Genomic DNA, 12,896 nt, shown 5'->3' on the forward strand with positions numbered 1-12,896 from the left:
ATAGTAGCTAGCTGGCCAACTAATATAAGCTAACTGTAGCCAGCTAATAGCAACTGGGCGTTGCCACAAATTGGCTAACCGTTACCGTCGCGAGGTCACTAATCCTAGTAGCAAAGAGCCTGACCGTTACTGTAGCTGTGTAGCCAAAAGTAGCTTTGTCAGTGGCTAACAGTCACTTTCAGGGTGATAGCTAACTGTGATAGCCGCGGTTGTTTCCTCTGATCACCGTCGGGTCCTTCCTTTGATCTCCGCCGAGGCGCGGCAGCAGACAGGCACCGTGCTCGTTGAGGCTTCCCACGGTTGTACCTCTGGCTATGCTGGAACCAGATAGCGCCCCGTGCTTCCTGGGCATCACACGGTGGCACCTCTGGCCACAGTCTATGTGCCGACACACCGCAGTGCCGACAGTCCGCAATGCCGATAGCCCACAAGCAGAACCAGCTGAGCGAGGCGGTGTGCACCGTGTCGGGAGACCGGCTGCCTCTCCCAGCCCCCACGCCTAAACCTAACCTCTCCCACCCCCCATGCCTAAACCTAACCTCCCGCAGACCCTAACCCTCAACCTAACCTCTCCCACCCCCCACGCCTAAACCTAACCTCCCCCAGACCCTAACACTAAACCTAACCTCTCCCACCCCCCACGCCTAAACCTAACGTTGGCATTGCGGGCTGAGCCTGTCGGCACTGCGGGTGGTCGGCACAGCGGGTGGACGCCCTGGTCACGAGGGAGCTCCACAACCCTCCATTGAGGGAGACAGCCGTCTCTTTTCCCCCTGTCCTTCCTTTCCTCCGGAAGTGGAGGTTGAAGAGTGAAGAGGCCTACTTTTGAAGAGGATTCCCTGTATAAGAAGAGGAGTCTGGTAAGAGGAGATTTCTGTGCTGTTGAACTGTGGTGAGCAGTCCAGTGCTGAATACTCTTGAGCGCTCAACTCTATCAGGCCTGCAACGGGGGGTTTATTTAATTTATTGCCGGCTTTATTTGTTTGGGGTACCACTGTTGTGCTGTTGATATTTTCCAGTTCGGGTAATATTACTGTATTTTTCATAGACTGTATAAATCATTATGGACTAAGCCATAAGTCTGTTTTTGCAGAGAGGTATTTAATTTGGGTTTTCTATTCTCACCAGTGCTTACCCTTCCTCTACAGGGTTTAGGAGGTATTTACCAGTGCTATTACCTGTCATTTTGATTGTCATTCCCTTTTAAGGTAAAAGGCTAGTAGCCTATGTCTCATTTACAGTGTTTACCCAAATGCCTTAAGAATAACAGTGTTGTTACTGTGCCTTGCAACCTTTTTATTTTCCATTGGAGAGAATAAATATTGGCCTTTTTTGTATATCACAAACTATCTTTGTCAGCGTAATTAATAAATAGAATAAATAGGATAAATAGAATAAATACGTGTATATTAAAAGGGGTTAAAAATACAAGGTTAAAAGCTTAAAAACAGCGGGTCATTTCATAGTTTAAGCAGTAAATTAATTATTTAAAAACCATACCACAACACTTATATAGGGGTTGGTCATATAGAAGGACCCAGGGCACTTACTCTCATTCAATACCACGGGAAAAGCGTTACAGTAGCAACAGCTTCTGTGTGCATAGGAAAAAGCCCTAAACATGACAGTTGCTGTTGATGTCACGTTCAGCCTCTCATAAGTCCTTATTGCTATCCTGAGTGTGTTGCAAACATCTGTCTCCAGTTGGCCATGACAATAACCGCCATTCTCCTGAGCCATTTTGCTGAGCTCATTTAGGAAGCATTAACAGGCATCTATAATTCCATCACAGAAACTAGACGATACTATCGACGTTTAAAAGAGATGATTGTTGTTTTCTTTGCTAGGTCTAGTCAGCAACATCGCCAAGAAACATCTGCTGTTTTTAGTTTGAGCCACAATTATGTGCTCAAAGATGTCAACAATGTTCCATTTTTACTCCATAGTGTGCAGGTAACATCTATGTAATGCAATACAGTAGCAACATAGTGAACAGTATTGAAAGGGGTGATAGGTAATGCTTGGGGAAAGAAAAGTTTAGGGCTTTACAGAGAAAGGATGACTAGCTCGATCTGCCTAAACATAATCAATGGCGAACAAATTATATAGGACAAGCAAACAACACAAGGTATACAAGGCAAGAGCAGATTTTAGCAAGACAATATAGCCTAATCTACCCAGCACCCCAGGCTTATGACCCCAATGCACACACGAAAAACTCCAAAGAGACACATTAGCCGGACAACAGCCCTGTTCCACTACAGGCAGCCATCGCATGTTTGGCATCGAAGGAATGATTCCTTTACCTGCACTGATGGCTGCTTCCAAGTACCTGTACAAAAATCAAGTTCAATTCTCGATGGCTGACGCACGCCTTCTCAGAATATATTGAACTAATTGTTTTCTGGTGAATCCATTCAAAAGTCAACGTCAATGCAGATGGCAACACAACACAACACAACACAACACTGGTAGTTGGGCAAATAGGGATCAACACAATACAATGACAAATGACCCCCCCCCCCCCCCCCCACACACACACACACACACACACACACACACACACACACACACACACACACACACACACAATCACACACACACACACACACACACACACACACGCACGCACGCACGCACACACACACACACACACACACACAGAGGGAGGGGAGAAAGCAGCAGCACACATACAGTAACACACACACACACACAGTCAGAGACATGAGAGGTGGGAGCAGGACCAAGGCCAGCGTCGACGACCGCCAGGCCAAGGCAAAACATGTCCACGGACAGGTGGAACACTGGACCGGAGTCTGGGGAAGGGGAGAGAAGACAGCTGCACACATGGAGTCAGGGCACGTCGAGTGGGGGAGCATTAGCAAGGATGGGGCAGGCACTGGCAACCATTGCACTGCACCAGAGTCTGAGAGAGGGGGCAGAGAGTGCACATGAAGACAACACACACACACACACACACACACACACACACACGTAATGACGTGGATGCATCTATGAGGTTTGTTGTGGAGCAGAGTTCTGAACATATGAAATTAAATGAAAATGTATTCACACACACACACACACACACACACACATGGAGAGAGAAACATCCAGGTGGAGCAGCATCAGAGATGGGACTAAGGCCAGCACCAAGGACCAGCAGGAACCATCTGCTGACAGCTATACACACACACACACACACACACACACACACACACACACACACACACACACACACACACACACACACACACACACACACACACACACACACACACACACACACACACACACACACACACACACAGAGTTGTGCAGAAGCAGCACAGCACCCAGACATATTTTGAGTAGGGATCGACCGATTATCGGCTAAATCGATAATCTGCGCAGATATTTAGCATTTTGCCGATTATCCGTATTGGCATTTTCATTGGCAAATTGCCAATGTATTGCCGAAATATAATGCTAGCAAGCTAAGCATGCTAGCAAGCTATATCAGGCACAGCTTGACTTGAGTGATGTGTTCAAAAAATCCATTCTGTAAAATTTGGCAATCGTGATGTGTTCAAGTGTAATCTTGTAAATTGCCTTTTATGTTTTGGAAACTTGAATAAACAAATAAATACAGTTTTATACAGTAGGATATATTTGTTGAGGTTTACAGTACTTTTCTCACCAATATAAAGAGACTTAAATGAAGCATAAGAGCATAGACAGCCTATAGGCCATCATCCTGCCCCCACTTTTAGCTCAAATCAATTTGCTTTATTGATATGGACATTTACAATGTCGGCCAAAGCATTAAGTTACTGTGTGTGTGTGTGTGTGTGTGTGTGTGTGTGTGTGTGTGATGTGAGTAACTCTCTCTCTCTAAATCCTTATTGCAGATGGATAAAGGAAAGAAAAGGAGAAAAAGTGCAGTATTGGAATATTACAGCCAACCAACACCAGGGAAGGCAGTCTGCAATACCTGCAAAACAGCTGTCAGCATGGGAGGAACGCGAAAAACTGCCAATACTTCAAACCTGTGGTCCCATCTTAAGATTCACCACCATGTGTTGTTTGAAACCGCACAGCAGAAGGAACCAGAATCTCAGGAGGACATGCCTCCATCTCAGCCTACAATTTGAAGACTTGTTTCAGAAACAAAGATAGTGACCAAATTCTGATGACAGATCTATAAAGATCTATAAACTAATTATAGAGATGATCGTCACTGACAACCAACCTTTCACAGTGGTCGAGGATGCTGGCTTTAAGCGCCTCATAGCTGTAGCGGAACCACAATATTCACAGTGCACTTTTTCTTAAGATAATGTAAAGTTGAAAAGTTCTGAATCAGAATTCTTTATTTCACCAAGGTGTGTTTGCATATACCCAGAGGGGTTCGGCCAGGAGCTCCAGCACTGCGTGGCCAAGGCAAACATCCCCACAGCGGGGTCGTAGTGCGGGATAGTCTGGGGATCTGGGAGCTCCAAGAGCCACATCCACACACAGACCAGCAGGGATGCCCATACTGCACCAAGAGCCACATCCACACACAGACCAGCAGGGACGCCCCTACTGCACCAAGAGCCACATCCACACACAGACCAGCAGGGACGCCCCTACTGCACCAAGAGCCACATCCACACACAGACCAGCAGGGACGCCCATACTGCACCAAGAGCCACATCCACACACAGACCAGCAGGGACGCCCCTACTGCACCAAGAGCCACATCCACACACAGACCAGCAGGGACGCCCATACTGCACCAAGAGCCACATCCACACACAGACCAGCAGGGACGCCCCTACTGCACCAAGAGCCACATCCACACACAGACCAGCAGGGACGCCCCTACTGCACCGAGCGGCAGGGTCAGCCACAGCAAGTTGATCACTTGTCTCCAATTGTGGTGGCCTGTCCCTGATCCCCTGCTCAAACAGGCTCTCCGCGGCCTGTCCCTGATCCCCCGCTCAAACAGGCTGTCCGGAAAGCCTCTCTGGACAAGAAGACTCATGTTGGAGTACAGTAGTCCTCTCTGGACAAGAAGACTCATGTTGGAGTACAGTAGTCCTCTCTGGACAAGAAGACTCATGTGGAGTACAGTAGTCCTCTCTGGACAAGAAGACTCATGTGGAGTACAGTAGTCCTCTCTGGACAAAAAGACTCATGTGGAGTACAGTAGTCCTCTCTGGACAAGAAGACTCATGTGGAGTACAGTAAGTAGTCCTCTCTGGACAAGAAGACTCGTGTGGAGTACAGTAGTCCTCTCTGGACAAGAAGACTCATGTGGAGTACAGTAGTCCTCTCTGGACAAAAAGACTCATGTGGAGTACAGTAGTCCTCTCTGGACAAGAAGACTCATGTGGAGTACAGTAGTCCTCTCTGGACAAGAAGACTCATGTGGAGTACAGTAAGTAGTCCTCTCTGGACAAGAAGACTCATGTGGAGTACAGTAGCCCTCTCTGGACAAGAAGACTACAGTAATGTGGAGTACAGTAGTCCTCTCTGGACAAGAAGACTACAGTAATGTGGAATACAGTAGTCCTCTCTGGACAAGAAGACTACAGTAATGTGGAGTACAGTAGTCCTCTCTGGACAAGAAGACTACAGTAATGTGGAGTACAGTAGTCCTCTCTGGACAAGAAGACTACAGTAATGTGGAGTACAGTAGTCCTCTCTGGACAAGAAGACTACAGTAATGTGGAGTACAGTAGTCCTCTCTGGACAAGAAGACTACAGTAATGTGGAGTACAGTAGTCCTTTCTGGACAAGAAGACTACAGTAATGTGGAGTACAGTAGTCCTCTCTGGACAAGAAGACTACAGTAATGTGGAGTACAGTAGTCCTCTCTGGACAAGAAGACTAATGTAGAGTACAGTAGTCCTTTCTGGACAAGAAGACTACAGTAATGTGGAGTACAGTAGTCCTCTCTGGACAAGAAGACTAATGTAGAGTACAGTAGTCCTCTCTGGACAAGAAGACTACAGTAATGTGGAGTACAGTAGTCCTCTCTGGACAAGAAGACTAATGTAGAGTACAGTAGTCCTTTCTGGACAAGAAGACAGTAATGTAGAGCAGCGTTTCTCAACTGGTGGGTCGCGACCCAAAGGTGGGTCGCGGGGCCGTTTTGATTGGGTCGCGGACATTGGCCAAAAAAAAAAAAAAAATTCAGATTCAGATTATTGAAACTGGATTAGCCTGACCAGTTTTACTTGTTTAACAAGCTGAAGCATATGCTCTGCCTGTAATTCAAGAGAAGTCTGCCTTTTCATTTCATATTTAATTTTAGTTAAATTCAGATGATTGAAACTGGATTAGCATGGCCCCAGTTTAATAAAAAGTTATGACCAGTTTAACTAAAAAGCATATAGCCTGCCTGTGATTCAAGAAAAGTCTGCCTTTTTATTTCATATTAGTTAAATTCAGACTATTGAAACTGGATTAGCATGACCAGGTTAACTTGTTTTATTATTATTATTATTATTATTATTATTATTATTATTATTATTATTATTATTATTATTATTATTATTATTATTAATAACTTGTTTAAAAACATATAGGCATGTAATTCAAGTCTGCCTTTTATTTAATATTTCATACAGTTCAAATAAGACTTTCTGAGCATGACCAGTTTGACTTGTTTAACACATTCACTGCCAGCCATTTTTTTTTTACTGTAGGTAGCTTCTGCCAAGCCGTTTTTTGAGGATTCTGGCTCATTTTACAAGAGCCGAGGATAATTTTCTGCTTGGACTTTGTGAACACGAAGTTCACAAAAGTACTAATAGAATGTGTGCTTTCTCTGTCTAAAAGAGTTAGTTTGTAGAGTTAGTAGTTATGTAGATATTAGCCGTTGAGTACAGCATGGTTTGAGCGTCTGAGACAGGAAGCTGAGATAATCGCAGTTTTGTGAATTCAATCAAACAGGCAGAACAGTCACTTTAACCATTTATTTTTGGCATCAGTGAGAGATCAGACATCTGAACAATATAGTTCTGAACACCCTCTCCTTTAAACTCCTCCCTCCGTGGGCGTGTCTGGTGGCGTTTGTCACAAGCCAGTTTCTCCTGCCTGTCTGAGCAGTGAGCAGCCTCCCTCTCTGGCGGCCCCTCGTCGGCGAGTGTGGCGAGTGTGGACTGTGGATGGGACTCAATTGTTTCTTGGATTTTCGGTTGAGAGCTTTGATGAAGCTTTGTGCGATTCTAGGCTTTATGCTGCCCACCCAGTCTATTTTTGGAACCCCCCACCGTTGTGCGCCGGTGTGCAGCAGCGTGAAAGCGTTTTCGCCTACAGTATGAGAATGAGGCTCGTTCGATTCTGGCCTTTCTGCGGGTGTTTCAAAGTGTGTTTCACCCATAATCTATTATGCAAATTTGCAATCCCCCACGCCAGCACCGCTCTCCGCTCTCGGTGTGCTGCTCAGCAGCACACCGAGAGCTGCGGCGGCCGCTCTCGGGCGAGTCTGGTGACTGATGACTGTAAAATCGTCATGCCATTTCCTTGAGAATGGCTTGCTCCCGCGGCTGTTTTTGGTTGGCTTTCTCTCTGTCGGGAGAGCACTGTCGCCACTTAGCTGGTCGGAGATATCTCGTCTTTGGCACTCAACGGTTGGATTCTGTAAGCCGAGATATCTCGTCATTGGCACTCAACGTGTTAAATTTAAAAACATATAGGCCTGTAATTCAAGTCTGCCTTATTTAAATTGGTTTTTAGCCGTAGTTGCACTTCTGTTGCACTTTTGTTCATTTGAGGTTTATAACAGTGCATGAAGGCATTGTGCATTAAATTAATGTGCTATTTTTTGTGCAATAAATTTGAGTGGTTTAAAAAAAAATCTGAAATTTGGGTCACGACTTCATGACAAGGAAAATAGTGGGTCCTGAGGCTACACCAGTTGAGAACCACTGATGTAGAGTACAGTACAGGGGCCGGTTGCACTAAGTGGTCTTAACTATGCCTGGTCGTAACTCCTACATCGGTCTTTAAGACCAGTCTTTAGAGTGGATTTACGCCTGTTGCACCAATAGGGCTTACATCTGGTCTTAACTACGCTGGTCGTAGCAATGCGCGTCCATGTGAATTGCCGGGGAATGCCCCCTGATTGGGCCAAAAATGTGCCTCGCGCCGTCACCCACTACTGTATGTGCGTCACTACACCCTCCCTCCTCCCACCCCCCTCCTCCTGTAGAAGCCCTGGGGGGAAATGGCGGCGGCGATTAGTGTCAGGCAGTCTGAATGAAATTGAATGTAACGTTCCCAATTCTATGTATTAAATTCTAAAAAACGACCCTCAACATTTGGGAAGGCTAAGCCACACAACTAGTTCGTTATAATCTAACTTCATGCTTCAAAGGCGACTTTACGACGATGAGGACGGGTCTCCGCTGATAGACACGGAGATCTCTGTTACAGGCAGGCACCCCGACCCTACGCCTCCTCCTGACCAGGCGTAAGGGCGTAGTGAAAAGAAGGCTTGGTGCAACCGGCGTAGCTGTTAGGTCGTAAAGTTACGACCAACTTAGCTTAAGACCAGTCGTAAGACCACTTGGTGCAACCGGCCCCAGTAGTGTAAGCCTGACATTGACTACCCAATCAGCTCTTTGGACACACATCACAGTGTGAATGCATTCAGCAGGCATGTGAGCAGCAATACATGATAAGATACGAGAGTGGAAGCATTCATTCTTCAGTAGATCTTGAGAACGCATCTTGAAGTACCACTGAGTCGCTTGCAGCTTATTTTGTACAACAAGAATTTCACTTCTTTCTGCAGACACCACAATTGCGATGTCCTCAATGAGTGATGTCACCATTGATGTCACTCAAGCAATCTTAATAGGGCAGCTTTTACTATGCTTAGTTGAAGCAGGCCCACTGTGGGACATGACATCATCACTCTCATGTGGTGCATGGCATCATCAGTAGGTATGACATTATCAGTCGGGGAGCCTTTTGCATGCTCAGTTTGTTTTCTGTTTTTGTTTTCTAATATGACATCATCAGTCACCACTGGCTCGAGTGACATGACCTCGGCATCACCAATTCTGTCATCAGTGATGATGTAATCAGTGACGTCATCTTACTTAAGCAAGTCATCAGCGATGATGTTATCAGTGATGATGTCATCAGTGATGTCACTCGAACAATTGTGATGTCATTAGTGATGTCACTCGAGCAATGATGACATCATCTGGTGACATCATCACTGATTACTGATGGCATCAACATTTTATGCTTGAGTGACATCACTGGTGACATCCCCAAATCTATACATAAGTAACATTATCATCAGTGATTTATGACGGACACCGATGATGTCATAGGCATTGTGACATCATTAGTGATGTCATAAATCCTTCCCTGCAGAGACTATAAGTAGCACTGGTGCTAGAAATCGGTTATAATCTTCCCCAGACTGTTAACACCATGAAAGGGAGCAGCATAGCCCAGAAAACATGGGAGCTATCTAATAGCATGCAGGAGGTTCAAAGTATAGATGAAATTTACAAGTATGACAACAAGCAACATCAACAAATCCTCGCTGCAAAGCCATGGACAAAGGATCACCACTACTTCAAGTACTGCAACATCTCAGCTTTGGCGCTGTTGAAGATGGTGATGCATGCCAGGTCTGGAGGTAACCTGGAGGTGATGGGCCTCATGCTGGGGAAGGTGCACGGTGAAACCATGATCATTATGGACAGCTTTGCCTTACCTGTGGAAGGCACAGAAACCCGAGTCAACGCCCAGGCTGCAGCATATGAATACATGGCCACCTACATTCAAAATGCCGAGAAGGTTGGCCGTCTAGAACATGCTATTGGCTGGTACCACAGTCACCCAGGCTATGGATGCTGGCTCTCAGGCATAGACGTCGGCACTCAGATGCTCAACCAGCAGTATCAGGAGCCTTTCGTGGGCGTTGTGATCGACCCCACGCGGACCATATCTGCAGGGAAAGTCAACCTTGGCGCCTTCAGAACCTACCCAAAGGGTTACAAGCCTCCGGATGAAGGACCCTCCGAATATCAGACAATACCCTTGAACAAGATAGAAGACTTTGGTGTACACTGTAAACAGTATTATGCCTTGGAGGTGACTTACTTCAAGTCCTCACTTGATAGAAAGCTACTGGAGCTCCTTTGGAATAAATACTGGGTCAATACCTTAAGTTCTTCAAGTCTCCTCATGAACTCGGACTACACCACAGGACAGGTGTTTGACCTGTCTGAGAAGCTGGAGCAGTCAGAGGCCCAGCTGTGCAGCAGCAGCTTCAGGCTGGGGCCGGACACACACGAGCGGAGGTCTGAGGACAAGCTGGCCAAAGCAACACGAGACAGCTGCAAGACAACCATAGAGGCAATTCATGGACTGATGTCTCAAATCATTAAGGACAAACTCTTCAATCAAATCAACACATCTGCCAACTGAACCTGAACTACTACTACTACTAATATGAATTACCATTTATTATTGACCATTGATTATTATATATTCTATGTTTGAATTTTCTTTTATTATAAATAGTATTGCCTTGTGAGGCACTGAAGCACATTTTGTTGCTTTCTGCATGAAATGTGCTCTATAAATAAATTTGACTTGACTATCGCACATCTTAATTCGATCTCTGATCTCTCATTTTCTGACGTCCTATTTAATATTGTCATCTGGCTTAGCTTGTCAAGTAATTCTCACAAAATATAAATGGGACCATTCCTTTCGATTTTATTCCATTTCTCTTGAGCTTTATAATGCCCGGGGTCCCCTGTCTCCTTTTAAACATGCAGTTCTTGCTCTACAGATCACATTTATTAGCCTTGTGTAATGAAAATATAATGACCCACATCTAACCCCTCATATTTCAACACAGGAGCAGCTGAATGCACCCATATGGCTGTTCTCATAAGGGATCTAAATGAAGGAGATTGACAGCAAAACCACCCTTTTCAGGTGTTTCATTGAGGCTTATATTCTAATGATGGCTTTTTATTGACCGTTTCCTGTATTCTAACCTACAGTACTGTAGGTTAGAACCTACAGCAGTACTGTCTGCTCCTGTATTCTAACCTACTGTCTGCTGCTGTATTCTAACCTACTCTCTGCTCCTGTATTCTAACCTACTGTCTGCTCCTGTATTCTAACCTACTCTCTGCTCCTGTATTCTAACCTACTGTCTGCTCCTGTATTCTAACCTACTCTCTGCTAACCTACTCTCTGCTCCTGTATTCTAACCTGTCTGCTGCTGTATTCTAACCTACTCTCTGCTCCTGTATACCTACTTTCTGCTCCTGTATTCTAACCTACTCTCTGCTCCTGTATTCTAACCTACTCTCTGCTCCTGTATTCTAACCTACTGTCTGCTCCTGTATTCTAACCTACTCGCTGCTCCTGTATTCTAACCTACTGTCTGCTGCTGTATTCTAACCTACTGTCTGCTCCTGTATACCTACTTTCTGCTCCTGTATTCTAACCTACTCTCTGCTCCTGTATTCTAACCTACTCTCTGCTCCTGTATTTCTAACCTACTGTCTGCTGCTGTATTCTAACCTACTGTCTGCTCCTGTATTCTAACCTACTGTCTGCTGCTGTATTCTAACCTACTCTCTGCTCCTGTATACCTACTTTCTGCTCCTGTATTCTAACCTACTGTCTGCTGCTGTATTCTAACCTACTGTCTGCTGCTGTATTCTAACCTACTGTCTGCTCCTGTATTCTAACCTACTGTCTGCTGCTGTATTCTAACCTACTCTCTGCTCCTGTATTCTAACCTACTGTCTGCTCCTGTATTCTAACCTACTGTCTGCTCCTGTATTCTAACCTACTCTCTGCTAACCTACTCTCTGCTCCTGTATTCTAACCTGTCTGCTGTTGTATTCTAACCTACTCTCTGCTCCTGTATACCTACTTTCTGCTCCTGTATTCTAACCTACTCTCTGCTCCTGTATTCTAACCTACTCTCTGCTCCTGTATTCTAACCTACTGTCTGCTCCTGTATTCTAACCTACTCGCTGCTCCTGTATTCTAACCTACTGTCTGCTGCTGTATTCTAACCTACTGTCTGCTCCTGTATACCTACTTTCTGCTCCTGTATTCTAACCTACTGTCTGCTCCTGTATTCTAACCTACTCTCTGCTCCTGTATTCTAACCTACTCTCTGCTCCTGTATTCTAACCTACTGTCTGCTGCTGTATTCTAACCTACTGTCTGCTCCTGTATTCTAACCTACTGTCTGCTGCTGTATTCTAACCTACTCTCTGCTTCTGTATACCTACTTTCTGCTCCTGTATTCTAACTTACTGTCTGCTGCTGTATTCTAACCTACTGTCTGCTGCTGTATTCTAACCTACTGTCTGCTCCTGTATTCTAACCTACTGTCTGCTGCTGTATTCTAACCTACTCTCTGCTCCTGTATTCTAACCTACTCTCTGCTGCTGTATTCTAACCTACTGTCTGCTCCTGTATTCTAACCTACTGTCTGCTCCTGTATTCTAACCTACTGTCTGCTCCTGTATTCTAACCTACTCTCTGCTCCTGTATTCTAACCTACTGTCTGCTGCTGTATTCTAACCTACTGTCTGCTCCTGTATTCTAACCTACTGTCTGCTCCTGTATTCTAACCTACTGTCTGCTCCTGTATTCTAACCTACTGTCTGCTGCTGCTGTATTCTAACCTACTGTCTGCTCCTGTATTCTAACCTACTCTCTGCTCCTGTATTCTAACCTACTCTCTGCTCCTGTATTCTAACCTACTCTCTGCTCCTGTATTCTAACCTACTGTCTGCACCTGTATTCTAACCTACTGTCTGCTGCTGTATTCTAACCTACTGTCTGCTCCTAACCTACTCTCTGCTCCTGTATTCTAAGTTACCTACTGTCTGCTGCTGTATTCTAACCTACTG

At 45.2% G+C, this 12,896-nt stretch overlaps 1 pseudogene across 1 annotated transcript; it reads left to right on the forward strand.

Moving 5' to 3' along the window:
• Positions 1 to 9,423: 9,423 nt before the first annotated feature.
• LOC310780354 (COP9 signalosome complex subunit 5 pseudogene) lies at positions 9,424 to 10,428 on the forward strand (annotated as a pseudogene). The gene has a single exon. The product of its transcript is annotated as a COP9 signalosome complex subunit 5 pseudogene (transcript).
• The last annotated feature ends 2,468 nt before the right edge of the window (positions 10,429 to 12,896 follow it).

Source organism: Poromitra crassiceps (assembly GCF_964638095.1).
Source record: "Poromitra crassiceps genome assembly, chromosome: 8".
NCBI classification, from domain to species: Eukaryota; Metazoa; Chordata; class Actinopteri; order Beryciformes; family Melamphaidae; genus Poromitra; species Poromitra crassiceps.